Source organism: Caretta caretta, chromosome 1 (assembly GCF_965140235.1).
Source record: "Caretta caretta isolate rCarCar2 chromosome 1, rCarCar1.hap1, whole genome shotgun sequence".
NCBI classification, from domain to species: Eukaryota; Metazoa; Chordata; order Testudines; family Cheloniidae; genus Caretta; species Caretta caretta.
In genome coordinates this window covers 279,841,376-279,868,221 of record NC_134206.1, presented here as the reverse complement: position 1 = coordinate 279,868,221, position 26,846 = coordinate 279,841,376, and the positions used below count along the sequence as shown (strand labels likewise).

Below are 26,846 nucleotides of genomic sequence, written 5' to 3'. Positions count from 1 at the left end.
CTCTGGCCGCCGCAGCCCAGCAAGTCCCAAATTCCCCCCACACCCTCTTCTCACCCTACTGTCCCCTCCCATCTACCCCCTATTCCCCAAAGGCCACCACCTCACCTTACATGTGCATCTTCTCCAGGGTCCAGGCACGTAATTAGTGGAGCCACACCTGGGCGTCTCTACTAATTACGTGGGTGGCCCTTCATTCTCTCGTGTGCAGCCACTCAGGCATGCACCTTAGAGGGAACTATCCGCAGACCCCCTGAATGGAGCCCACAGACCACAGTCTGAGAACCTAAAACAAACAAAACACAGACACACACAGTTTGAGTAAACAAGTTTGTCCAGCTATAGTTCAAGGCACAGCCCATCATCTGCATACTTGCAGTGGTACAGCCTCTCTCTCTCTCCTAGAGTGGGTCTTCCCCCCAACAAATGGCCTTGTGGTCTTTTCCTCTCAGTGCAGAGTTCTTTACTTTTTGAGAAGCAGCCAACTGAGCTTGCAGTTGAACAGAAGGTTTCTCTCACGACATCAAACTCCCAATAACACAAAAAAGGACAGTGCAGCAGGAGTAAAAGAAAAACATAGCACACAACAGAACCCACCTCCAGATACTAACTTCTAACTCTTGAAATGCCAGGATATACACCTACAGCCCATCTGAAATAAAACTAAACGATAGCTGCCTCTGCCACACCCACGGCGTGACACAAAATGTTCCACTCCTACCCTCCATAGTCGCCATTTCCTTTTAAATAGTCACATATGCCGTCAGCAAGAGGACACTAATCATGGCCTCATCTGCTCCATCAGCAGAGGCAGTGGGAGGCAATACCCTTTCTGATGTGCTGCTGATCTGATGGCTTTGAAATTTACATTCATTTTCAGACTTCCCTACAGTATATGGCCTATGGTGCGTAATGGGGTATTATATAGTGCACGTTATCCTTGAGATAATAAAAGCCTGGTGTATGTGGCATTAGTTTCGTCTCATTCTCTGATCACAAGATTTCCTTTTTCTCTCCTGTGTTGTTTTTTTTTAAATTCACTCCCTTTTCTCTTTTGTTCCTTGTTCTCTGTTACCCATTTTTGTGCTTCATATTCCCTCTTCTTGATCTATGGTTAGTTGATTCTCCCTTTCCTCCCAAACTACTTACTGATTGGGTTTCCCTGACTGCTTTGCTCTCTCTGGCTTCATACCACTGATGTGTTCTCTGTGGTCACCTCCTCTGCTACTCTGCTCCCTGTGTGAGTAACAGCAGAGTGTAACTGACAAATATCAGAACAGAGAGAGAGCTGTGATTTCTGCGCTTTTCCCTTGCTGCGTGCACAAGGAGAAGAGCAAGGAAGTAGGAGGGAAAAGCTGATAAACTTTTTTTCTTATTGCATATTTTCCCTTTTCAACCACTACTCTATTTATAACTTAAATGGTGGTAGATATTGTACCACCATTTAAGTTATAAATAGAGTAGTGGTTGAAATGTGGTTAAAATGTGCCACAAGTTTTAGAGAATCAGGATAGTAAAGCTACTAATATCTACAAAATTTAAATAAATATGAGACCAGAGGGTCTACCAAAAGCTTTTCAATTATTTGCTTAGAAAGATTGTTTTCACCATGCAAATAGGAAATATCTGGCGATTTCTGCTTTAAATCTGCAGCAAAATTGCAGAGACTCTGCCTTAAGTGGGTGCCAGAGGATTTTCCAAAGTTGAACTAAAATATGTTCATAGCAGAAAATTGAAATGATGATCATATTGGGAGAGTCTGTGATCCATGCTAAAGAGAAATGGCATTTAGTGTGAAATGTTTTGGCTCTTAATACAAGTAGCTGTTTGCATAGTTAATATTGTATGGACAGTATTATTTCATATTTCTTGTTAAACATTTTTTATTCAATTTTGTTAAATATTTATTTAGATTTATTGAGCACCAGTCCATAGCGGTAGGTGTTGTACAAAACATTAAATACACAAAAATAAGAATCTAAACTGCAAGCAAGCAAAAAGAACAGAAAATAACTGCCCAGTCAAGAAGATCCAGACTCCAAGTCTTTCCTTTAAAAAACAAACAAACAAACAAAACTGAGCATCAAATGGTTATGATGCAGCTGTGGTGGCGTAGAATGGACTTCCACCTGCAGCGATCCATTGCAAGTCTTTTTCCTTCTGCAAGAGTCACTATGAGAGGATTTAAGCTTCTTAAATCCCTCAAAATTATATCTTCCAACCTCATTCATTGTTGGCCTCATGCTCTACTTCCTTCAATCTCAGTTCTATAAACCTACTGTAAAATTATATCTTCTTCTGCATGCTACTCTGAAAAGGGTAGGAATAAAGGGTCAGTCTTCACAGTGGAGAGAGGTAAATATAGTGGGGTCCTCCAAGGTTCTGTATTGGGACCAGTGCTGTTCAACATATTCCTAAATGATCTGGAAAAGGGTAAACAGTGAGACAGAAAAGTTTTCAGATACTACAAAATTACTCAATGTAGTTAAGAGCTGTCTGCAAAGAGTTACAAAGGAATCTTACAGAATTGGGTGAGTGAATGGGCAACAGAATGGCAGATGAAATTCACTGTTGTTAAATGTAAAGTCAAGCACGTTGGAAAACATAATCCCAAATTACCATCATTTTATATGTATATCTAAAATAGCTGTTACTACTCAAGAAAGAGATCTTGGAGTGTGTGGGCATACATTTCTAGTCACCTCATCTCACAAAAGACATTCGAATTGGGAAAAAGAAGGGCAACAAAAATGATTAGGGGCATGGAACAGCTTCCCTATGAGGGGAGATTAAAAAGACTGGTATGATTCAGCTTGGAAAAGAGACAACAAAGGGGGCGGGGATATGATGGAGGTCTATAAAATCATGAATGGTGTGGAGAGAGTGAATAGGGAAGTGTTACATAGCACTTCACGTAGCGTAGGAACCAGAGGTCACCCAATGAAATTAATAGGCAGTGGATTTAACAAAACAAAACAAAAAGGAAGTACTTCAGGCAACGCATAGTCAACCTATGGATCTCATAGGCAGGAATGTTGTGAAGGCCAAAGAGTTAAGTGGGTTTGTGATGGGGCACACTTGCCTGACACTAGTACCACAAAAGTTAACTCTACCCTCTGGGCCAAGGAGGCCATGCCCCTGCGGCACTGCTGGGCATGCTCCAGCTGGAGACTTGATATAAAAGGGAACAGATTGGCTTATTCTTTCACACTGCAGGCTCCAGCCTGGGAACTGCCCAAGCCACAGACGGCGGAAGCCAGGGATGCTGAGTCTCCAGAGGATGCCCAAGAAATGTTGGAGCTGCTGGGAGCTGCGCTAACCGAGGAGCCCAGAGACCCCGGAGACGCCGGGGCTGCTGCATCAGGAACAGGGTAGGAAGTAGCTCAGGGTAGGAAGTATTGTGCCACGTGGGGTCTGTGTGTTTCAGGCAGATTCCCTGCTGACCCAGTGGCAGGCATACTTGTTCCTTGCTGACCCAATGGCAGGCATACTTGCCACTGACAGGCCCCTGAGCTGGGACCCGGTGGAGCAGGGAGGGCCTGGGTCCCCCCCCCCCACACACACACACACAGGTGATGGCCCACTTCCCTTACTGGCTGCCAGGCCAAACAGCCCTACTGACTCGGCCATTATACTGATTCGGGCCACTGGGCCACGAAGCCCTGCTGAACAGGGGAGCCCTACTGACACACAGCCTTGCTGAACAGGGCAACCTTACGGACTTAGGCCACTAGACCACACAGCTCTGCTGAACAGGTCAGTCCTATTGGCTCTGACCGTGAGGCCACAAAGCCCTGAGAGAGGGCAACCATATTGACTTTTACCCCTAGGCCAAGCTATTCCAAGACAAGGGATGATTGTATAGACTCAGCCGTGGGGCCATCATTACCCCCACCCCGTCCCACGAAGGGACGGGGTGCACTTGCCCCATGACAGGGTTCAAAAATAGAATTGAATAAATTCATGGAGCATAGGTCTGTCAACGGCTAATAGCCAAGATGGTCAGGGGTTCAACCCTATGCTCTGCATTTCTCTAAACCTCTGACTGCCACAAGCTGGACTGGATGACGGGGGATGGACCGCTCGTTAATTGCCCTGTTCTGTTCATTCCCTCTAAAGCATTTGGCACCCACCACTTTTGGAAGACAGGATACTGGGCTACGTGGACCACTGGTCTGACCCAGGACGGCCGTTCTTATGTTCTTATGACTGAAATACTGTCTCAGCCCAAAAATGAGAGACAAGTAGTGTGGTTTCTGCATAGGTCCATCTACAATCCATGCTATTTGTGCTCTACAAAATATTATTGAAAAACCACTAGTGCGAAAAAAGCCTTACCTACACTTACAGTTTTGGGGGTAATCTCTCACCAGTAAAACTCTCTCTATTAGTGCTAGTAATGTTGAGAGTGCTAGAATAGATTAGCCACTTGCATTTTTAACCAGTGCTCATTTAGATCACTCTGAATATTTCCGCAGCTACCTAGCTCACACCCATGTGCCAGTATCAATGACTACTGGGCCATTCATTCCACTTGAACTGGCCAGGTCAGAATGGAGACTTAAAATTGGTTGTTGTCAGCATGCTCAAGAGACTGTAGCTCATGTCTCCTCATTAGCCCTTCTATGCACTGTGGATCAGGAAAGATGATAAAATTGACTTCTGTGGGACCCTATATGTGAGAGCCTTCCAAGTAGAAGAAACAGCTGATGGTTCAAAAAAAGTCAGTGTGGATATGTTGGGCCAGAGTTGTTTTTATGAGCACAATATGTGTGGATGGATGCAATATACACACAGTCTCTGCGCTCATGGGCAGTTGTACTGCTGGATGCATGACTCTTTGAGGGGAACAGATTATGGGATTACTGACACCTTCTAACATAACTTAGAATCCAATTTCTTATCTGTGTTCACAATGATTACAAAATTCTCTATTCACAAATAAGCCATATTTGCTTAAAATTCCCAGCTTCAATTAACATTCCTGCTAATAAACTCATTTACTAGAAGTTTTGTGGGAAGAATATACAACCATGCAAATTTGTTTAAAATCTTGAACAAGCATTGGCAGAAAAAGAATTACAGTAATTCATAATATGTGTTAAAAATGGAAATGTTATGAAAAGATTTGAGTTTGTCACAGAGTTACTGCTTTTTGATAAGCATGTCGCGGTGTACATTACAGGACTGTTGGAAAACTGCCAACAGCAATAATCAATAATGCCTTTAGAAAGGCATTTGTTTTCCATTTACTTCTATTGCTATAAAGTCACAACAAGTTTGAAGAAAATTAGAACTTCTGTGAGGCAGATCACTTAATAAATGAATCATTCCATAAATTTAATTTAAAATTAGGCCTGTCAAGTGATTAAAAAAATTAATTGCAATTAATCGCACAATTAAAAAAACATCATCAGCATGGAAGCATACCCTCTGGAATGGTGGCCGAAGCATGAAGATGCATACAAATCTTTAGCGTATCTGGCACATAAATACCTTGCAATGCCAGTTACAAAATGCCATGCGAATGCCTGTTCTCATTTTCAGATTACATTGTAAATAAGAAGCGGGCAGCATTAGCTTTTGAAATGTAAAGAAACGTGTTTGTCTTAACGATTGGATGAACAAGAAGTAGGACTGAGTGGATTTGTAAACTCTAAAGTTTTACATTGTTTTGTTTTTGAGTGCAGTTATGTAACAAGAAAAATCTACATTTGTAAATTGCATTTACACGATAAAGAGATTGTACTACAGTACTTGGATGAGTTGAATTGAAAAATACTGTTTCTCTTGTTTATCATTTTTACAGTGCAAATATTTGTAATAAAAAATCATATAAAGTGAGCACTTTATATATAAAAGTATATATAAAGTACACTTTGTATTCTGTGTTGTAATTGAAATCAATATATTTAAAAATATGGAAAAACATCAAAAATATCTAAAAAATTTAAATTGGTATTCTATTGTTACACAGTGCGATTAAAACTGTGATTAACCACGATTAATTTTTTAATCGTGATTAATTTTTTTGAGTTATTCGCGTGAGTTAACTGCGATTAATCGACAGCCCTATTTAAAAGGGGATATTTGAAAAGTAGAATTTTATGCATTGTTCAAAACTGGAAGATTATAAGTGTTGGTGTTCAACAAAATGTCAAATGTGGATGAACATGAAGTACCAGATCAAAATGATGCCCAAAAGTACATCCCCCACAATCAAATACAGTCCTCAGAAGTGTGGCTCTTGAATTTCAACAATGGAACTCTTAAAGCCTTCTCTGATCTCCTTCTGTATCACAAACTCCCCACTTTCAAAGTGATTCACTGCTCTGCCCTGCTTATTAGCTCCTATCTGTCTCCAACCATTCATGAGTCATGACCTACAGTCTGCTGACACAGTATACCTTGTTTCCTTTCCCCAAAAGAAACTCTGTGCCTTTTCTAATGACATCCACTAGCCTGGATCATCCTCACTGATCCTATGAAACTGCCTTCAAATTCTTCTTCAAGACTTCCTGCTTTTGGTCACTCTACCATCACTGACCTCTTCCTGCTGGGCCTCGACGTAAACATAATACTTTTAATTAATGTAGATTAAAAATGCAAAAAAAAAGTGTGTCTATAATGTTAAGCACATCTCCTGATCTTTCACTTCTGCAGCAATTATCATTCTGTATCCAGTCCCCTTCTCATTGTTTAATGCCATTCGTTGTCATTCATTTCAACTGTAAGCCCTCTGAGACAGAATACTACCATTTTATTTGTTTGCTAAGTGCTATTCTGTCTGACAAATAAATAAATAGTCATCCCTTGTTTCCCTGTATTTTAGAAATAGCAGCAAGACTCATGGAGACTAATGGCTGGAAATCTGAACCTGTTTGTGCTCTCTGATGACTCTGCAAATGCCTTGACTTTTTTTCCCCCCTTATCACTAAGGGAACTTAACTCAGTTTCTGTGCATCTATCAAGGTACATATAAGAACAATAGAAAGTATTGTGGACATATGTATTTATTTTTGTACAAATTATGTAAAATGTACATGCAAATAAACTGAAGTACACAGGCACCTTGTTAATATGGTCCTTGGTGCCACAAAGCCTGGGTGCACCAGATTAGATATTAGAAATGTTGCACCCTGCAACCCATTTAAGGCTAGAAAAAAGATTCAGATTTTTAAACAGTGATGAGAATTAATCCCTGAAATAGATTACCCAGGAATGTAGTACATTTTCTGTCACAAGAAGTCTTAAAAATCAAGATTGGATGTCTTTGTATAGGATAGGCTCTAACTCAGTGGTGGGCAACCTGTGGCCCATCATGGTAATCTACGGGCGGATGCCCGCACCTTCCTGCAGCTCCCATTGGCTGGGAATGGCGAACCGTGGCCACTGGGAGCTGTGGGCGGCTGTGCAAAAGTAAACAAACTGTCTGGTGGCCTGTCAGCAGATTACCCTGAAGGGCCACATGCGGTCCGTGCACCGCAGGTTGCCCACCACTGCTCTAGCTCAATCACAAGGTAAATACAGGAATCTCTGGGTGACATGTGATGTCCTATGTTATAAAGGAGGTCAGACTCAAACATAGTAGTCCCATCTGGCCTTAATCTAGGAATCTAGATAGTTTACAAATTAAGAAAACACACCTGAAACTACTTGATTTAACTGCTAAAATGCCTCTAGGAAGATAGAAAACACACACACACTTTACATGGTTTAGAAGAGAAGATCTGACAGATGCAAACTCATCCATATCAGGATAGTGACTAGAACTGCTACTTTATGGCCCTTAACAGGGGCTAAAATCACATAACATTTGACCTTTCAGGCAGGAGGATTAATGAACAGAATACCAATTTGCAGACACTGTTTCAAATTGAGGAGTGATGTAAACTGGTTTGCAAATGGGTGTATATAGTAAAGTGGTGTATTGGGAAATTGGGATTCACCTTGTGTGCAAAATTGAAATAATATACAGCTCCAGGGGGTTTACAACGAAAGCCAACTAACAGAAGCATTCAAGATTAAGAAGGAGGACATGTTTTAATTTACACATTGCTCTCAGTTGATTTTCTTAGGCCTTCCTGTTGTCCCCTCAACATGAAGGTTACTCACATTACTCACCTGTTGTATACTGACAGTGCAAGTTACTGCGCCCCTTAGAACAATTTTCTGACAAACTTGCATCTGACCTTTAACATACATCACTAATGAACTTAGTCTGCTAGTCAAGGAAAGCCAGACACCATATGCCATGTCCTTTGGATTTACAGCTCCAATAACCTGACTTGCATGAGTTTCATGAGATTTAGGTAACAGTCTAGCAGGTTTATCATTAGCCATACAATGAATCCAGGGTGATTCAGCCTGACAGTGATAAACATGTCAGGACAGGACCATCATTTTCCTCTGCAACAAAAGAACAATCATCCTCTTGTCAGTTATCTACAATAACCTGTATCATCATAAATGACTCATTGGCAGATATTTTCAAGTTTCTTCAGAGGTGTTGTTTCACCTCAAAGTGAGCCATATCCATATTTCATTATGAAATTCAACATCCAGTGAAAACAACTTTTAATTCAAGAGCAAATAATTCTACTACTTTATCCATTACTCTTATTAAATTATCTTTAATAATGCATTTAAATTAAAACTTGCCTTTCCTGCACATCACAAGCTTGAGTTATATTAGTATAACCTTTATTTCAATATTGAATGCAATACTGCCATAATAGTAAACCAGTAATAGTTATCCCTCCCACAAAAAGAAAAACAGAAAAATCCAAACTCTTTTCTTGTTATAATTGGTGTCTGAACATAACTTGGGATTTTTGGCTCTGAATTGTCTTCTATATAGTTGTAATTCATTGGATATTATGGCCTGACAGAATCAAATGCATTATTGTTATGGAGATAATATTTTTCTTGGCAATGCTATGTACGAACTATGAATGCAGTGGATGAAATCTCACAAACGTGTTCAGTGTTTTTTTTTTAAAGTAGAGGGCCAAATTTTGCCAGCCTTATTGATCTTGAGGGAGATTTCCAGAGGAACAAAAGGCAGGGAGGCACCCAGCTCCCATTGACTTTCAATGGGAGTTGTGCACCTAAGTTGCAGTCTGTGCCTTTGAGTAGAGTGCCTTATTCTGCAAGTAGCTGCATTGATTTCAGTGGTATTTCTGTTGGAGGGAAATACTATTCAGCACAATGTGGCACAAGTTAGGCCATATGCTCTGTGCATCCATTTTCTTGGAAAAGCCATTAAAGAGCGTAATAGGATCTGCGACTCACACTCAGTGGTGCCTCCTCATGGCTCATCTGGGGAATTAGCTTACCAATGGCGACCGGGGGAGGTCCCGGATGACTGGAAAAAGGCTGATGTAGTGCCCATCTTTAAAAAAGGGAAAGAAGAGGATCTGGGGAACTACAGGCCAGTCAGCCTCACCTCAGTCTCTGGAAAAATCATGGAGCAGGTCCTCAAGGAATCAATTCTGAAGTACTTAGAGGAGAGGAAAGTGATCAGGAACAGTCCGCATGGATTCACCAACGGCAAGTCATGCCTGATTCATCTAATTTCCTTCTATGATGAGATAACTGACTCTGTGGTTTAGGGGAAAGCAGTGGATGTGCTGTTCCTTGACTTTAGCAAAGGTTTGGACACGGTCTCCCACAATATTCTTGCCAGCAAGTTAAAGAAGTATGGGGCTGGATGAATGGACTATAAGGTGGATAGAAAGCTGGCTAGATTGTCGGGCTCAACGGGTAGCGATCAATGGCTCCATGTCTAGTTGGCAGCCGGTATCAAGTGGAGTGCCCAAAGCAGGACCGGCTCTAGGCACCAGCAAAGCAAGCACGTGCTTGGGGTGGCACAATTCCAGGGGCGGCATTCCGGCCAGCCTTTTTTTTTTTTTTTTTGGCTTGGGCAGTTGTGGTTTCGGAGCTTGGGGCGGCAAATTTTTTGCTTGTGGTGGCAAAAAACCTAGAGCCGGACCTGGCCCCAAGGGTTGGTCATGGGAACGTTTTTGTTCAATATCTTCATTAATGATCTGGAGGATGGTGTGGAGATCCAGATGACAAGTTTGCAGATGACACTAAACTGGCAGGAGAGGTAGATACACTGGAGGGTAGGGATAGGATACAGAGGGAACTAGAAAAATTAGAGGATTGGGCCAAAAGAAATCTGATGAGGTTCAACAAGGACAAGTGCAGAGTCCTGCACTTCGGACGGAAGAATCCTATGCATTGCTACAGACTAGGGACCGAATGGCTAGGCAGCAGTTCTGCAGAAAAGGACCTAAGAGTTACAGTGGATGAGAAGTTGGATATGAGTCAACAGTGTGCCCTTGTTGCCAAGGCGGCCAATGCCATTTTGGGCAGTATAAGTAGGGGCATTGCCAGCAGATCGAGGGACGTGATCGTTCCCCTCTATTCGACATTGGTGAGGCCTCATCTGGAGTACTGTGTCCAGTTTTGGGCCCACTACAAGAAGGATGTGAAAATATTGGAAAGCGTCCAGCGGAGGGCAACAAAAATGATTAGGGGACTGAAATACATGACTTATGAGGAGAGGCTGAGGGAACTGGGATTGTTTAGTCTGCAGAAGAGATGATTTAGTTGGGGATTGGTCCTTCTTTGAGCAGGGGGTTGGACTAGATGACCTCCTGAGGTCCCTTCCAACCCTGATATTCTACGATTCTAATGTCTGCACCTCCTCTTGCGGTTGCTCAGCCTGTTGCCTCAGTCACTCCCTCTGTGGCCCCTCTCTTGCTAGTCAGGAGCTGCAGCACCTCTCCTTCATGGCTTAGCAGCCAAGTCACAAGCATCCTCAGTCTCAGGCACTCTCCAGATCCACTGCGCCAGCTGCACCATTCCTGCAATGTCAAGTAGTGGAACGTGGGCCTGCCCTTTATTCCATGTTCCAGTCCAGGGACCCTCAAACCAGCAGTTCAGGTCTATACTCTCTGACTTTACTGCTCCCTCCCTTCCAGCTGAGAGGCGGCGAACCAGCTGAGCAGCGGGGGACAGCAGAGCAGCACACAGCAGGAGTTTGCCTGGGACTGGTAAGTATCCGAGTGTGTGTTTGTTTGCTTGCTGAGGAAGTATCCGAGCGTGTGTTTGCTGGGAGGGCAGTGTGAGAGCCTGAGTGAGTGTCTGATTGGCTGCTAGCCTGCAGGGGGCGGGCATTAGGGTGTCTGTTTGTTTGCGTCAGGGAAGCCTGGCTGTTTAAAAATAGCCAGAGCTTCGCGAACCAGCTGAGCAGCGGGGGACAGCAGAGCAGCACACAGCAGGAGTTTGCCTGGGAGTTCGCCTGGAGTGAGCCCAGTGAGGCTTACGTCTTGCAAACTGCTCTGAGGAAGCTCATAGTAGGAAGGTGATATGGAAGGGGGGGGTTCAGCTGCTGTGACCTGCACTGGATGTGCCATGTTTGTCTTTCTTCCACAGGACAGAAGCGACTTTGTCTGTACAAAGTGCAAGCTGGTCTCCATATTGGAAGAGAAGATTGAAGGTCTGGAGCAACAGATAACGACCCTGCGTTGCATACGAGAAACTGAGGATTTTCTGGACAAAACTCAGGATAGGCTTCTAGGGGCACAAAGCTCTAAAGATATAGAGCAGGTTGCACAGAGGAGCCAAGAGGCCAGTGAAGAAGCTTGGCAACATGTGACCTCCAGAAAAGGTAAGCAGAATGTCCGGGTTCCAGTAACACAGACACAGGTAACTAACCACTTTCATGTTCTCTCCACAGGTACCGTTGCGGAGAGTGGACCAGATGATATGTCTGGGGCGAGAAAGCAGAAGGAGACTCCGCTGGTTGGAAGGCATGAGATGCGATGTCCTGAGGTTGGGGGTTCCACGACCACCACTCCCAAGAGGAGAAGGCGGGTGGTGGTGGTTGGGGACTCTCTCCTCCGGGGGACTGAGTCATCTATCTGCCGCCGTGACCGGGAAAACCGAGAAGTCTGCTGCTTGCCAGGGGCTAAGATTCGCGATGTGACGGAGAGACTGCCGAGACTCATCAAGCCCTCGGATCGCTACCCCTTCCTGCTTCTCCACGTGGGCACCAATGATACTGCCAAGAATGACCTTGAGCGGATCACTGCAGACTACGTGGCTCTGGGAAGAAGGATAAAGGAGTTGGAGGCGCAAGTGGTGTTCTCGTCCATCCTCCCCGTGGAAGGAAAAGGCCTGGGTAGGGACCGTCGAATCGTGGAAGTCAACGAATGGCTACGCAGGTGGTGTCGGAGAGAAGGCTTTGGATTCTTTGACCATGGGATGGTGTTCCATGAAGGAGGAGTGCTGGGCAGAGACGGGCTCCGTCTTACGAAGAGAGGGAAGAGCATCTTTGCCAGCAGGCTGGCTAACCTAGTGAGGAGGGCTTTAAACTAGGTTCACCGGGGGAAGGAGACCAAAGCCCTGAGGTAAGTGGGAAAGCGGGATACCGGGAGGAAGCACAGGCAGGAATGTCTGTGAGGGGAGGGCTCCTGCCTCATACTGGGAATGAGGGGCGATCAACAGGTTATCTCAAGTGCTTATATACAAATGCACAAAGCCTTGGTAACAAACAGGGAGAACTGGAGGTCCTGGTGATGTCAAAGAACTATGACGTGATCGGAATAACAGAGACTTGGTGGGATAACTCACATGACTGGAGTACTGTCATGGATGGTTATAAACTGTTCAGGAAGGACAGGCAGGGCAGAAAAGGTGGGGGAGTAGCACTGTATGTAAGGGAGCAGTATGACTGCTCAGAGCTCCGGTACGAAACTGTAGAAAAACCTGAGTGTCTCTGGATTAAGTTTAGAAGTGTGTGCAACAAGTGATGTAGTGGTGGGAGTCTGCTATAGACCACCGGACCAGGGGGATGAGGTAGATGAGGCTTTCTTCCAGCAGCTCACGGAAGCTACTAGATCGCATGCCCTGATTCTCATGGGTGACTTTAATTTTCCTGATATCTGCTGGGAGAGCAATACAGCGGTGCATAGACAATCCAGGAAGTTTTTGGAAAACGTAGGGGACAATTTCCTGGCGCAAGTGCTAGAGGAGCCAACTAGGGGGGGCGCTTTTCTTGACCTGCTGCTCACAAACCGGGTAGAATTAGTGGGGGAAGCAAAAGTGGATGGGAATCTGGGAGGCAGTGACCATGAGTTGGTTGAGTTCAGGATCCTGACGCAGGGAAGAAAGGTAAGCAGCACAATACGGACCCTGGACTTCAGGAAAGCAGACTTCGACTCCCTCAGGGAACGGATGGCCAGGATCCCCTGGGGGACTAACTTGAAGGGGAAAGGAGTCCAGGAGAGCTGGCTGTATTTCAAGGAATCCCTGTTGAGGTTACAGGGACAAACCATCCCGATGAGTCGAAAGAATAGTAAATATGGCAGGCGACCAGCTTGGCTTAATGGTGAAATCCTAGCGGATCTTAAACATAAAAAAGAAGCTTACAAGAAGTGGAAGGTTGGACATATGACCAGGGAAGAGTATAAAAATATTGCTCGGGCATGTAGGAATGATATCAGGAGGGCCAAATCGCACCTGGAGCTGCAGCTAGCAAGAGATGTCAAGAGTAACAAGAAGGGTTTCTTCAGGTATGTTGGCAACAAGAAGAAAGCCAAGGAAAGTGTGGGCCCCTTACTGAATGAGGGAGGCAAACTAGTGACAGAGGATGTGGAAAAAGCTAATGTACTCAATGCTTTTTTTGCCTCTGTTTTCACTAACAAGGTCAGCTCCCAGACTGCTGCGCTGGGCATCACAAAATGGGGAAGAGGTGGGTAGAAAGCTGGCTAGATTGTCGGGCTCAACGGGTAGTGATCAATGGCTCCATGTCTAGTTGGCAGCCGGTATCAAGTGGAGTGCCCCAAGGGTCGGTCCTGGGGCCGGTTTTGTTCAATATCTTCATAAATGATCTGGAGGATGGTGTGGATTACACTCTCAGCAAATTTGCGGATGATACTAAACTGGGAGGAGTGGTAGATACGCTGGAGGGCAGGGATAGGATACAGAAGGACCTAGACAAATTGGAGGATTGGGCCAAAAGAAATCTGATGAGGTTCAATAAGGATAAGTGCAGGGTCCTGCACTTAGGATGGAAGCATCCAATGCACCGCTACAGACTAGGGACCGAATGGCTAGGCAGCAGTTCTGCGGAAAAGGACCTAGGGGTGACAGTGGACGAGAAGCTGGATATGAGTCAGCAGTGTGCCCTCGTTGCCAAGAAGGCCAATGGCATTTTGGGATGTATAAGTAGGGGCATAGCGAGCAGATCTAGGAACGTGATCGTTCCCCTCTATTCGACATTGGTGAGGCCTCATCTGGAGTACTGTGTCCAGTTTTGGGCCCCACACTACAAGAAGGATGTGGATAAATTGGAGAGAGTCCAGCGAAGGGCAACAAAAATGATTAGGGGTCTAGAACACATGAGTTATGAGGAGAGGCTGAGGGAGCTGGGATTGTTTAGCCTGCAGAAGAGAAGAATGAGGGGGGATTTGATAGCTGCTTTCAACTACCTGAAAGGGGGTTCCAAAGAGGATGGCTCTAGACTGTTCTCAATGGTAGCAGATGACAGAACGAGGAGTAATGGTCTCAAGTTGCAGTGGGGGAGGTTTAGATTGGATATTAGGAAAAACTTTTTCACTAAGAGGGTGGTGAAACACTGGAATGCGTTACCTAGGGAGGTGGTAGAATCTCCTTCCTTAGAGGTTTTTAAGGTCAGGCTTGACAAAGCCCTGGCTGGGATGATTAACTGGGAATTGGTCCTGCTTCGAGCAGGGGGTTGAACTAGATGACCTTCAGGGGTCCCTTCCAACCCTGATATTCTATGATTCTATGATTCTCTTTTCAGGCTCTCCCCCTTATATCAGGGAACATGACAACAGGTTTACCTTACTGCAGTCCCCTCCATCCTCAGCTCCTAGGCTTTATAGAAGCCCTGCCTGTTCCTGCCCAGGTGAGTGATATTCTCAATTAGTATCATTGACCCCTTAGCTCCCCCAGCTGGTGCAACTTATGGCTAATTGGCCTCTGTTGCCGCTTGTTTGCTATATTTGTGGCACCTTAGAGACTGAGCTGTAGCTCACGAAAGCTCATGCTCAAATAAATTGGTTAGTCTCTAAGGTGCCACAAGTACTCCTTTTCTTTTTGCGAATACAGACTAACACGGCTGTTCCTCTGAAACTTGTTTGCTATATATCTCACAGCATCCTGTGACATGTAATGCTGGTGCAGGCCATGTACTGTTGAATTCAGTTGCTGTGGAACAAACACATTACATCATATTTCCTATTAACCTAGTCTGTGAGCCAGTCAATAATGGTTATAACTCTTACTTTTCAAGTAGGTGATAGGTGTCCTTAATCCTGTGTCGCACAATGAAAGGTATTTTATGGCTCCTGTGGACAATGGTATTATTTGGGGTTCTCTCTTGTTATCCCTGAGATTTCCATGGTTTTGTTGTATATAGCAATTAAGCCTTCTTGGGTGAAAAGTTTGTTACCCTTACTGTTTCTTTGTTGTGGACTAGCACCAATACTGCATTTGCTGTCCTGCCTAGGAAGTGGGATGTCACTTCTGTAAAGGGTAAAACAACCTTTCATAAAGTTCTAGCATTCTCTCTCTCAACTCTTTTTAAGTGTATCTAGGACCATTCAGATGCTACAAGTGAATCTCCAAGCTTGGCAAGAAGTTTGTTCTCTGGAATTGCCTCAGGTGTGCTCAACACATTGTAACACATTAGTTTGTCAGCTAGTGTGAACAGACCTTCCACATGGAGTTCACACGCAAGAGTTTATCTCTTGCCTTCGCATTACATTTTCAGACACTACTTATACCCCTTTGCATACTCTACCATAGTGACTTAACCAGCACATTGATAACAAAGCCTTCCATATATAAGACAATTTTGTGGGCCACGCACATGTCTACCACTGACATTCCTTGCCCAAAGGCTTCTTCAGGTTTTTTCCGTCCTTTTTAACTTTCTCCTGCTCATTCTCTGAGGGGCAATTCTGGCTGCTAAACTGTGCCAGACCTCAACTAGTAGAAGCTGTCCCAGAGGTGTGCAGAATGTGTGGAATTTTTTGGCCACTGAACCCCTTTTTTCACTTCTAAAACACCCATCTTTTTAAGCACTGTTTTGTGCAATGCTCTGAAGCAGAGATCTAACAGTAAAGGACCTCTGGCAGGCACTTTTGTCCAAAGCCATTTTACCCATTTGAAGGTTAAGTCGACACCGACTTCTCCCTGGACCATTAGACTTTGGAGCCATCAAATGTGCCTGCTGGTGAAACTCTGCTCCAAGGGATGTGATTGGCTGGGTTGATTATGTGGCCCACCCCACAAAGGCATGCATACTGGTATCTGGCAGGAGGCATATGAAGCAGCATGAACTGCTCATTTCAAAAGTAGGACTAAGGATTGCTGCTGGGTTAGTTCCTTCCAGGACCCCTGAGCTTCTCCGCATACATCTGCTCTGGATCATAGAATCATAGAATCATAGAATATAAGGGTTGGAAGGGACCCCAGAAGGTCATCTAGTCCAACCCCCTGCTCAAAGCAGGACCAATTCCCAGTTAAATCATCCCAGCCAGGGCTTTGTCAAGCCTGACCTTAAAAACCTCTAAGGAAGGAGATTCTACCACCTCCCTAGGTAACGCATTCCAGTGTTTCACCACCCTCATAGTGAAAAAGTTTTTCCTAATATCCAATCTAAACCTCCCCCACTGTAACTTGAGACCATTACTCCTCGTTCTGTCATCTGATACCATTGAGAACAGTCTAGAGCCATCCTCTTTGGAACCCCCTTTCAGGTAGTTGAAAACAGCTATCAAATCCCCCCTCATTCTTCTCTTCTGCAGGCTAAACAATCCCAGCTCCCTCAGCCTCTCCTCATAACTCATATGTTCCAGACCCCTAATCATTTTTGTTGCCCTTCGCTGGACTCTCTCCAATTTATCCACATCCTTCTTGAAGTGTGGGGCCCAAAACTGGACACAGTACTCCAGATGAGGCCTCACCAATGTCGAATAGAGGGGAACGATCACGTCCCTCGATCTGCTCGCTATGCCCCTACTTATACATCCCAAAATGCCATTGGCCTTCTTGGCAACAAGGGCACACTGCTGACTCATATTCAGCTTCTCGTCCACTGTCACCCCTAGGTCCTTTTCCGCAGAACTGCTGCCTAGCCATTCGGTCCCTAGTCTGTAGCTGTGCATTGGGTTCTTCCGTCCTAAGTGCAGGACCCTGCACTTATCCTTATTGAACCTCATCAGATTTCTTTTGGCCCAATCCTCCAATTTGTCTAGGTCCTTCTGTATCCTATCCCTCCCCTCCAGCGTATCTACCACTCCTCCCAGTTTAGTATCATCCGCAAATTTGCTGAGAGTGCAATCCACACCATCCTCCAGATCATTTATGAAGATATTGAACAAAACCGGCCCCAGGACCGACCCTTGGGGCACACCACTTGATACCGGCTGCCAACTAGACATGGAGCCATTGATCACTACCCGTTGAGCCCGACAATCTAGCCAGCTTTCTACCCACCTTGTAGTGCATTCATCCAGCCCATACTTCCTTAACTTGCTGACAAGAATACTGTGGGAGACCGTGTCAAAAGCTTTGCTAAAGTCAAGAAACAATACATCCACTGCTTTCCCTTCATCCACAGAACCAGTAATCTCATCATAAAAGGTGATTAGATTAGTCAGGCATGACCTTCCCTTGGTGAATCCATGCTGGCTGTTCCTGATCACTTTCCTCTCATGCAAGTGCTTCAGGATTGATTCTTTGAGGACCTGCTCCATGATTTTTCCAGGGACTGAAGTGAGGCTGACTGGCCTGTAGTTCCCAGGATCCTCCTTCTTCCCTTTTTTAAAGATTGGCACTACATTAGCCTTTTTCCAGTCATCCGGGACTTCCCCGGTTCGCCACGAGTTTTCAAAGATAATGGCCAATGGCTCTGCAATCACAGCCGCCAGTTCCTTCAGCACTCTCGGATGCAACTCGTCCGGCCCCATGGACTTGTGCACGTCCAGTTTTTCTAAAAAGTCCCTAACCACCTCTATCTCCACAGAGGGTTGGCCATCTCTTCCCCATTTTGTGATGCCCAGCGTAGCAGTCTGGGAGCTGACCTTGTTAGTGAAAACAGAGGCAAAAAAAGCATTGAGTACATTAGCTTTTTCCACATCCTCTGTCACTAGTTTGCCTCCCTCATTCAGTAAGGGGCCCACACATTCCTTGGCTTTCTTCTTGTTGCCAACATACCTGAATGACTTCTGAATGCGTGCCTGAGCCAAATGTGAACTTCAGCTCAGGCTCTGCTGCGTGCGCCCTGGCTCCCACCATTCACCTTTGGCAGGAAGAACCAGAATTGAAACTATTTGTCCAAAACCAGACTATATTTCATGCGGAACACCTGCCTCTTGGTCTCCGAAGGCCACTGTACATGTTCCTCATGGAACAGCCTTCTCAAGCTGGCCCACCTCAATTTCATTCCATTTTTCCTGAAGATGGACCTCTACCTTGAGGTATAATGATATTATAATGATCTGTCTGTAGAGTAATCTGGAATTAGCTATATACTTTTCTTAAAAGTACAATACATTAGGATGTGACCAATCACTAGCAGAGAACCTTTCGTTCTCCTTTTCTCTACCCTCTGCCTCTGTTTTGTGTTGGCTAGAACACAAACTCTTCAGGGTAGAGAATACACCTTTTGTTTGAAAGTGGTTGGCCCATTTTGAGCACTAATGGATACAATGAAAATGAAAACAATGACAGTATATTGCCAGCAATGACATATCCCATTGAGAAATGCAGGAGTCATCAAGACCCCCTGCACTTTCCCATTTTAGCCTATAATGCAATACTGGCCACATGATTAACATTTTGTTTCTGATAATTCACTGACTGATTGGCACATAATCCATAGTGCTACCGATATATATATATATTTACTTTGTATAGTGGTAGCCATGATTTTCAATGTCTGCTTCATGCATATTGTAAAAAACTGTAAAATCTCTCTTCAAAGTTCATTACTATCTGCCATTTTAATAGCATACAAACCAAATGTAATACAAATGTTACTGATTAAAGTATCCTGAGTTTTTACAATTAAATAATAAACCATGATACTGTGTTGGCATAAACGCTACATCAATGACCTTCAACACTCTAAAATAAATCTGCCTAATAATATACTTTCTGAAACAAGAATGTAGCAGAATTCTTCATACATTTTAAGGAATAGGCATTCCTAGGCTTTGTACACTAGATGGCACTTATTCTATCATTTGTTTTGTGGGAATAGTACAATGTAACATACGTACAGTTTTCTTCAGTGTCTGAACTCTAGCAGTTATAAGTCTTTTCCTGTTTGCTTGCAGTCAACTGAGTAAGTTCATTTGGATATTCTCTATGAACAAATTCAAACAATGGGATTCTAGTCTATATGAGATACCTCTGCAATAGATTAACTATAGAAAGAAAATTTCAGACCAAATCCTCAGCTGATGTAAAACTACATAGCACTCTGGAAATCAATATAGCGATGTTGATTTATATCAGCTGAGAATCTGACCATCAGTTTTCACTATTTGTGTATTTATTATTGGTAGGACAGTTAAACTGGTTGAAATGACAGTAAAAATGATTGCATTTCAATTATCTTTAAATTGATTCGTTAAATACACTCAAGCAGAATACTAAGTTCAGCAAGTAAAACATTAGTCAAACCAAAGAATTCCTGAATTGAATAAAGGGAAGGAATAAATACATCTGTACTAAGAAATAATATAAATGTAATATTTCAAACTTATACTTTGCAAGACATATAAGAAAACAGGCATGGCTTGAGGATTTATTTAAAATGTATCAGGCTCCATAAAAATACACACACACACACATTTCCTTTTTACACATCTAGTATAAATTAGATTGCTGTCAGGGCTGGATTAACCAATTCCGTTAAAATAAGAATTTACAAAATTTTATTCGTTCCTTGAATTTAAAATTTTAAAAGGGTTTCCCTTCCTACCAAAACTCACTTGCAGTGCATGGTCTTCTTGGGGTAATAGGTAACTAAGCATTGCAATAGCCCACTCCTTAACCCCTCCACAGCCTCATGTATTTTTCTTTTGTGGCCTAGAATCCTTTTTTTTCTACCCACTTCCGCTCTGGTACCATAAGTTCTAGTACATCCTTTCACAGGTTCCATGGAATCCCTCAAATTACAGTGGTAAGAATTCTGTACAAATAATCAGAGTGCATGTGAGACAGTGAAAGCATGAAAGATCTCTCCCTCCCTGCCTGCATTCCCATAACACTAGGCCACTTTGCCCTTTGTTCAGGTATGGTTTTGTGGTATCTGAAGATGTATATACAGACTTGAGGAACCAATGATTCAATGCAGTGCTAAAGGAGGGACTTCCTGTAGAAGAGAAGCAACTTTCACAGTTATGCAGTCTCTTCATCTAGACCCATTGTTGTCTGGCATACATACCCCATGGCGAGGTGTTGACCTATTTGTGAACAGGCACCAGGCCACCCAAACAGATGGGCAAAAATGTAGGCAGCCAAGAGACCATGTTTGTACGTCAAGCATGGGTGCTGAGGGCACGATTCCCAGCTGAGAACATTGAAATAGTTGTTGTTTGGCACTTATACTCCTGTCATTAAAAGGAATGTACTGCCATTAATTCAGTGTTGAGTTTAACTACCTTTAAAAATGACTTCCATTACATATCTGTGCATGGTTAGATTATGGATATGTTGGGGCTTCATAGAATTCTGGAAAAAGACTGAGATGAGTATTAACTAGAGAGGGACAGAAGAGCATTGCATGGTTGTACGATTACAATAATGCCTGAGTTCTAATCATGGCTCTGCCACTGACTCCATAAGTGACCTTGGCAAGTCACTTAACCATTGTTCTCTCAGTTTCTCCATCTTAAAATGGGATACTTGCCAGTACTTACTTACCTATTTCCAAGGAGTATTGTGAGCATTAGATGGATGTTTGTAAAGCATTTGGAATATTAAATGATCCAAATTATTATTTGTCTATACACTATTTAATCTCCCTGTGGGATAAGTCTGTATAATAAGTGAAAACTACGTTTTGTAGTCCCGAGGAATTTCACTTGAATAGAGCAACATACTCTTGGTCTTAAAAATGAAGTAAATTTCAGCATTGTATAGATTAAAACAAAGAATCTGGAAGCAAAAATATATAGAATTGCAAAAGCTTCCACTTTGTCTGTTGCAAAACTGTACACTTCATTGACTTTCAATATAATCACCATGCAAAATGTAGATGAGTGGGTTTAACAAATGATTTCAGAATAATGCCAAGATTAATAATAGTCACTACTTATAGAGTGCTCTCTGCTAAAACTGTTTCAGAAAAAAAGGTAAATAGAAAAGACATATGCCATGTACACATTTTTGCAAACCAAAGAAACATGTTAAGATAGGGGAAAAGTTTAAATAAATACTGTAATGTGACAGTTATTAGGGGTATTTAATATTAATGTCAAACGTTGATTCATTTTTAATTTCTTGACTACTTTGTTCCTTATATCACAAGCACACGATTTATATCACAGAATTTAAAGCCAAAATTTCTAACTTGCATGCATATTATTAGGCAACAAAGTCTAGATTTAGCCAGCGAAATACAACTGGCCTAAGCCTAAATTTTCAAAAGTGACAGATAATTTTGGATGCCCCGCTTGATAAATCTTGTATGGCCTGGTTTTCTACGGGAAGGTGTTCAGCACTTTCTGAAAATCAGACCCCTTTTAGGTAGTCTCAACTAGGGCACTCAAAACTTGAGGCCTTCAAAAATCACTAGTTAATTGCCAGTTTAGTAGCATCTTATTCTATATGTAGTCACATTGACTTGAATGGGACTACTCATGGAGTAAGGTATTGTTTACCATAAGAATCTGGTGGATACTTCTTTTACCGCATTACTATAGTAATAAGGAACGAATCCTTAAAAGATTGCCACATCTACTGATAAACTAATTCTTTATCAATTAGCAGTTTACACACAAGCATATTATCCAAATCAGTTACACCCTGTGCTGAGGTTACATTTAAAAGCTTTTAAATTATATTAGGACAAGGATAGGTATACAGTCTTTCTCTGGACATGGTATAAACCATACACATTCTAGGTAAATACTCTGATAGCCAGTTATGTGAAAGTCCATTAAGAGTTAAATTTCAGAAAAATATTGTGTTGACACACAATCCTTATTTTAAAGTCATGTTAAGCACACAACTGTCCAAAAAAAATCACTTGTGACCTAACCAGTAATGTTCTCTACATTTAGAAAACCTTAACTAATTTAATTCACTCACTCTACATTGCACAATAGAAGCAGTGAGGAGAAAAAAAGTATCTTACATCATTGTGCAACTTGGTTCCCATTTCAATTAAAGAAATACAACTCTGATACAGGAAAAAAAAATCCAGTACAAACAGTGAATTGGATGAGATGTATTTATAATCCAATTCACAGACGTTATAAGGCAGCAAAGCAGCAATGAGCCTATGATGATTAAAATGTCAAAAAAAATCTAAGCAGTTATATTGAGAATTCCCCAGAGATGCTCATAGCCACTGTTCCACTTGCACAAATCCCCACTAACAATGGACAGACAGAGGGTTCTATATGGCCATTACTATGCAATTTAAAACTGTATAAAAAGAAGTATTACGAGACATTTTACGAATTCATTAAAAGTAGCCTACATAGGGGCTAGCAGAAATGCAGTTCCTGTGCTCTCCTTACGACAATGACTGCTCCCTTAAAGAACACCTCATGTTGGCCATTCCAAAGGGGATAGACTGTAAAAAGGCAGAACAATTGCTCTGCCTCCCCTCCTGAAACAGACTGTGGCCTCCTTTTAAGGCATAGTGCAACATATACATTTCCATTGCTTGGTGGATAGCTCTTATTGTCCCACCTAACACACAATACCTCCTGCTTCTCTCCTTGCAGCAGTGTAGCTGTGCATTGTCCCCCAACTTGGGCCTATAACCTACAGACACAGTCTTATCTTCCATTTATAGCAATGTGCAATCGTGCTTTAGGAATGAATTTTATCTTCATCCTCCCGGGATAATAATTAGGGTTGTCAAGTGATTTTAAAAATTAATCACAATTAATCATGCTTTTAAATAATAACAGAATATCATTTAAATATTTTTGGGTGTTTTCTACATTTTCAAATATATTAATTTCAATTACAACACAGAATGCAAAGTGTACAGTGCTCACTTATATTTATTTTGGTTACAAATATTTGCACTGTAAAAAACAAAAGAAATAGTATTTTTCAATTCACCTAATACAAGTATTGTAGTGCAATCTCTTTATCGTGAAAGTTACTTACAAATGTAGGATTATGTACAAAATATAACTGCATTCAAAAATAAAACAGTGTACAACTTTAGAGCCTACAAGTCCACTCAGTCCTACTACTTGTTCAGCCAATCACTCAGAAAAACAAGTGTGTTTACATTTTCAGGAGATAATACTGCCCTCTTCTTGTTTACAATGTCACCTGAAAGTGAGAACAGACATTTACAATGCACTGTTGTAGCCGGCATCGCAAGATATTTACATGCCAGATGTACTAAAGAATCATATGTCCTTTCATGCTTCAACCACCATTACAGAGGATATGTGTCCATGCTGATGACGGGTTCCACTCAGTAATGATCCAAAGCAGTGCAAACCAACACATGTTCATTTTCATCATCTGACTTAGATGCCACCAGCAAAAGGTTGATTTTCTTTTTTGGTGGTTTGGTTTCCATAGTTTCCACATCGGAGTGTTGCTCTTTTAAGACTTCTGAAAGCATGCTCCACACCTCGTACCTCTCAGATTGTGGAAGGCACTTCCGATTCTTAAATCTTGGGTCGAGCGCTGTGGCTGTCTTTAGAAATCTCACATTCGTACCTTCTTTGTGTTTTGTCAAATCTGCAGTGAAAGTGTTCTTAAAATACAACATGTGCTGGGTCATCATCCGAGACTCCTATAACATGAAATGTATGGCAGAATGTGGGTAAAACAGAGCAGGGGACATACAATTCTCCCCCAAGGAGATCAGTCACAAATTTAATTAATGCATCTTTTTTTAAAACGAGTGTCATCAGTATGGAAGCATGTCTCCTGGAATGGTGGTCGAAACATGAAGGGGCATACAAGTGTTTAGCATATCTGGCACATAAATACCTTGCAATGCTGGCTACAAAAGTGCCATGCAAATGCCTGTTCTCACTTTCTGGTGACATTGTAAATAAGAGGGCAGCATTATCTCCTGTAAATGTAAACAAATTTGTTTGTCTTAGCAATTGGCTGAACAAGAAGTAGAACTTGTAGGCTCTGAAGTTTTACCTTGTTTTGGCTTTGAATGCAGTTATGTAACAACAACAAAAAATCCACATTTGTAAGTTGCACTTTCATGATAAAGAGATTGCACTGCAGCACTTGTATGAGGTGCAATGAAAAATACTATTACTTTTGTTTATCATTTTTACAGTGAAAATATATGTAATAAAAATAATAATATAAAGTGAGCTCTGTACACTTTATATTCTGTGTTGTAATTGAAATCAATATATTTGAAAATGTAGAAAAGCAACCAAAAGTATTTAATACATTTCAATTGGTATTCTATTGTTTAATAGTGCAAACTGTGATTAATCGCAATTAATTTTTTTAATCATGATTAATTTTTTGAGTTAACAGTGTAAGTTAACTGCAATAAATTGGCAGCCATAACAACTTTAAGAAAGTTTTAAAAGATTTTGGCTTAAGCAGGAAAGCCTAACTAACATATAATGCAGAACACTTTACAAGTAAAAAACAGAAATAAGAGAGTAAACAAAGTCATCTAACGCCTTTTTCTAGAGAAACATTATAATATTTCATAGTTGCGAACGATTTTTTAGTAACATGGCTTGTTCTGGACTTACAGCTAACAACTTAATTGTTAACTGCAGATATCAGCAGGCTTTAAGCCGTTCTTAATTTTTTTGATTTAGAAATAGAATTGTTTTTGCAAAAAGGTCATGTTAGCCCTTTCTCAAATAATTTCAAATTGTTTGTATTAAATTATGTGCTCCGTGACTATAGTGGAGATGTCCATATAAATATGTTTATGCATAGATCAAGATTCTATAAGGCTGTAATAGGTCATGTGCCAGTAGAAATGAATTTTCATTTCTGTTCAGAGGGAAATGTGTATCCAACTCTTACCAGGAAGCTGCATGGCAGGGAAAGGGATGATTATTGAGGACTTTTATGTTTCTGATGAACTAGAAAGCATTCTCTGTTTCTTAAATGAACATTCAAATGAAGATTTTGAAGAAACGTAATTTCTTAAATCAAGCCATTGTCTTGAATAATGCAAAAACTTATTATCAAAAAGTATTATTAGACTGGTAAGGAGCCTATGCTTTATTACATCCAATAGATATATTATTTGGACTCCATCACCATCCTATGAGAACAAATCTTTCCTGGAGAAACTAAAGCCTAAAAATATGCAATTAATAGATTTAATTAGTTTAACTATTTAAAACTGTGATTAAAACCTGTGGTCCAACTCTTTGGCTTTGGCTGAGGAGCACATGAAGGTCTAATATGCTTGCAGAACAGCTCAGGATTGAGCTGCAAAGGTGGTCATAGGCCACATCTCTACTCCCCCATATCCTGGGACTGCTATGTGCCAGTTTGGTTTCCTGTTTTCCTAAAGACTGCTCTAACTTGTACCAGCTGCTAGTATCCCAAAGGATGGTGATAGTAGTTGGAGATCACTGCAGGGAAGCATAGGAATCATTAAATAAATGCTATGGCACACAAAGATCCTCTTATGCTGGGTGATCTTCCAGTGGTTAGTTGCAGGGCCAGCCCACAACATTTTGGCACCTGAGGCTGGGAGCTCAAATGACGCCCCCATGTCCCCTCACTTGGGCCAAAACTTTGAAAGGTCTCAATTCTGCCTTCTTCCTGTTCTACTCCTCTCATGGTACTGCTCTGCTACCTACCCCAATAAAGGAGAACTAACAACTTAAAATGCCTTGTTCAAAAACTTTTAAGTAACACTTAACTTTCAAGCACCTGAACAGCAAATATAACTTTTCTTGTCTGCATAGTAAACACCGGCATTTTTATCTGTTTGAATAATCAAAGTGGTGCTTTCCATGCCTTCTTGGTTGCAAAGATTTGAACTGTTTCCTGAAGGTCCACAGCCTGGGCCAGCTCATGCTCTATTGAGATGGTTGCAAGGCCGACCAGCCTCTCCTGTGTCATTGTGGAGCGCAGATGTGTTTTTATTAACTTCAGCTTGGAGAAGCTGCGTTCTCCACTGGCAGCTGTTACAGGAAGTGTTAGAAGTATGCACAGAGCATCAAAAGCATTTGGAAAGAGGGTGGTCATCTTATTTGTGCACATATATTCCAGAACAGCCTTTGGAGTTGATCCTGCTGAAATGTATCTTCAAAGGGCTTTCAGTTCATCACCTAAATCACTCGCATCAATATCACGCATGTCATCATGTGTCAACACTGTCTCTAGTGCCCTGCATTGATGGTGTGGGTCTTCTTCAGGTACAGTGAGGAGTTTCGGAATATCATACAACATCCCAAATATACTGCTGTGTTCCTTGAGCTGCATGAAATGTTCTTCAACTGACTGTATTGCACAATCTAGCATCTGGTTAAAGAATTCAACTTTGAATTGTTGTTTGGGGTCTCTTATGGGTTTATCCCGTGCCTCGTAATCAAAATGTTGTCTTCTTCGGTGACTCTTGTATTCTTGAATGGATG

General features: G+C 42.1%; 1 protein-coding gene across 4 annotated transcripts in view; it reads right to left on the bottom strand.

Annotated features, from left to right (window-relative positions):
- PPFIA2 (PPFI scaffold protein A2) overlaps nucleotides 1-26,846 on the bottom strand; it is a 614,806-nt gene that overhangs the window by 485,342 nt on the left and 102,618 nt on the right. The gene's annotated exons all lie outside the window — the stretch shown is intronic.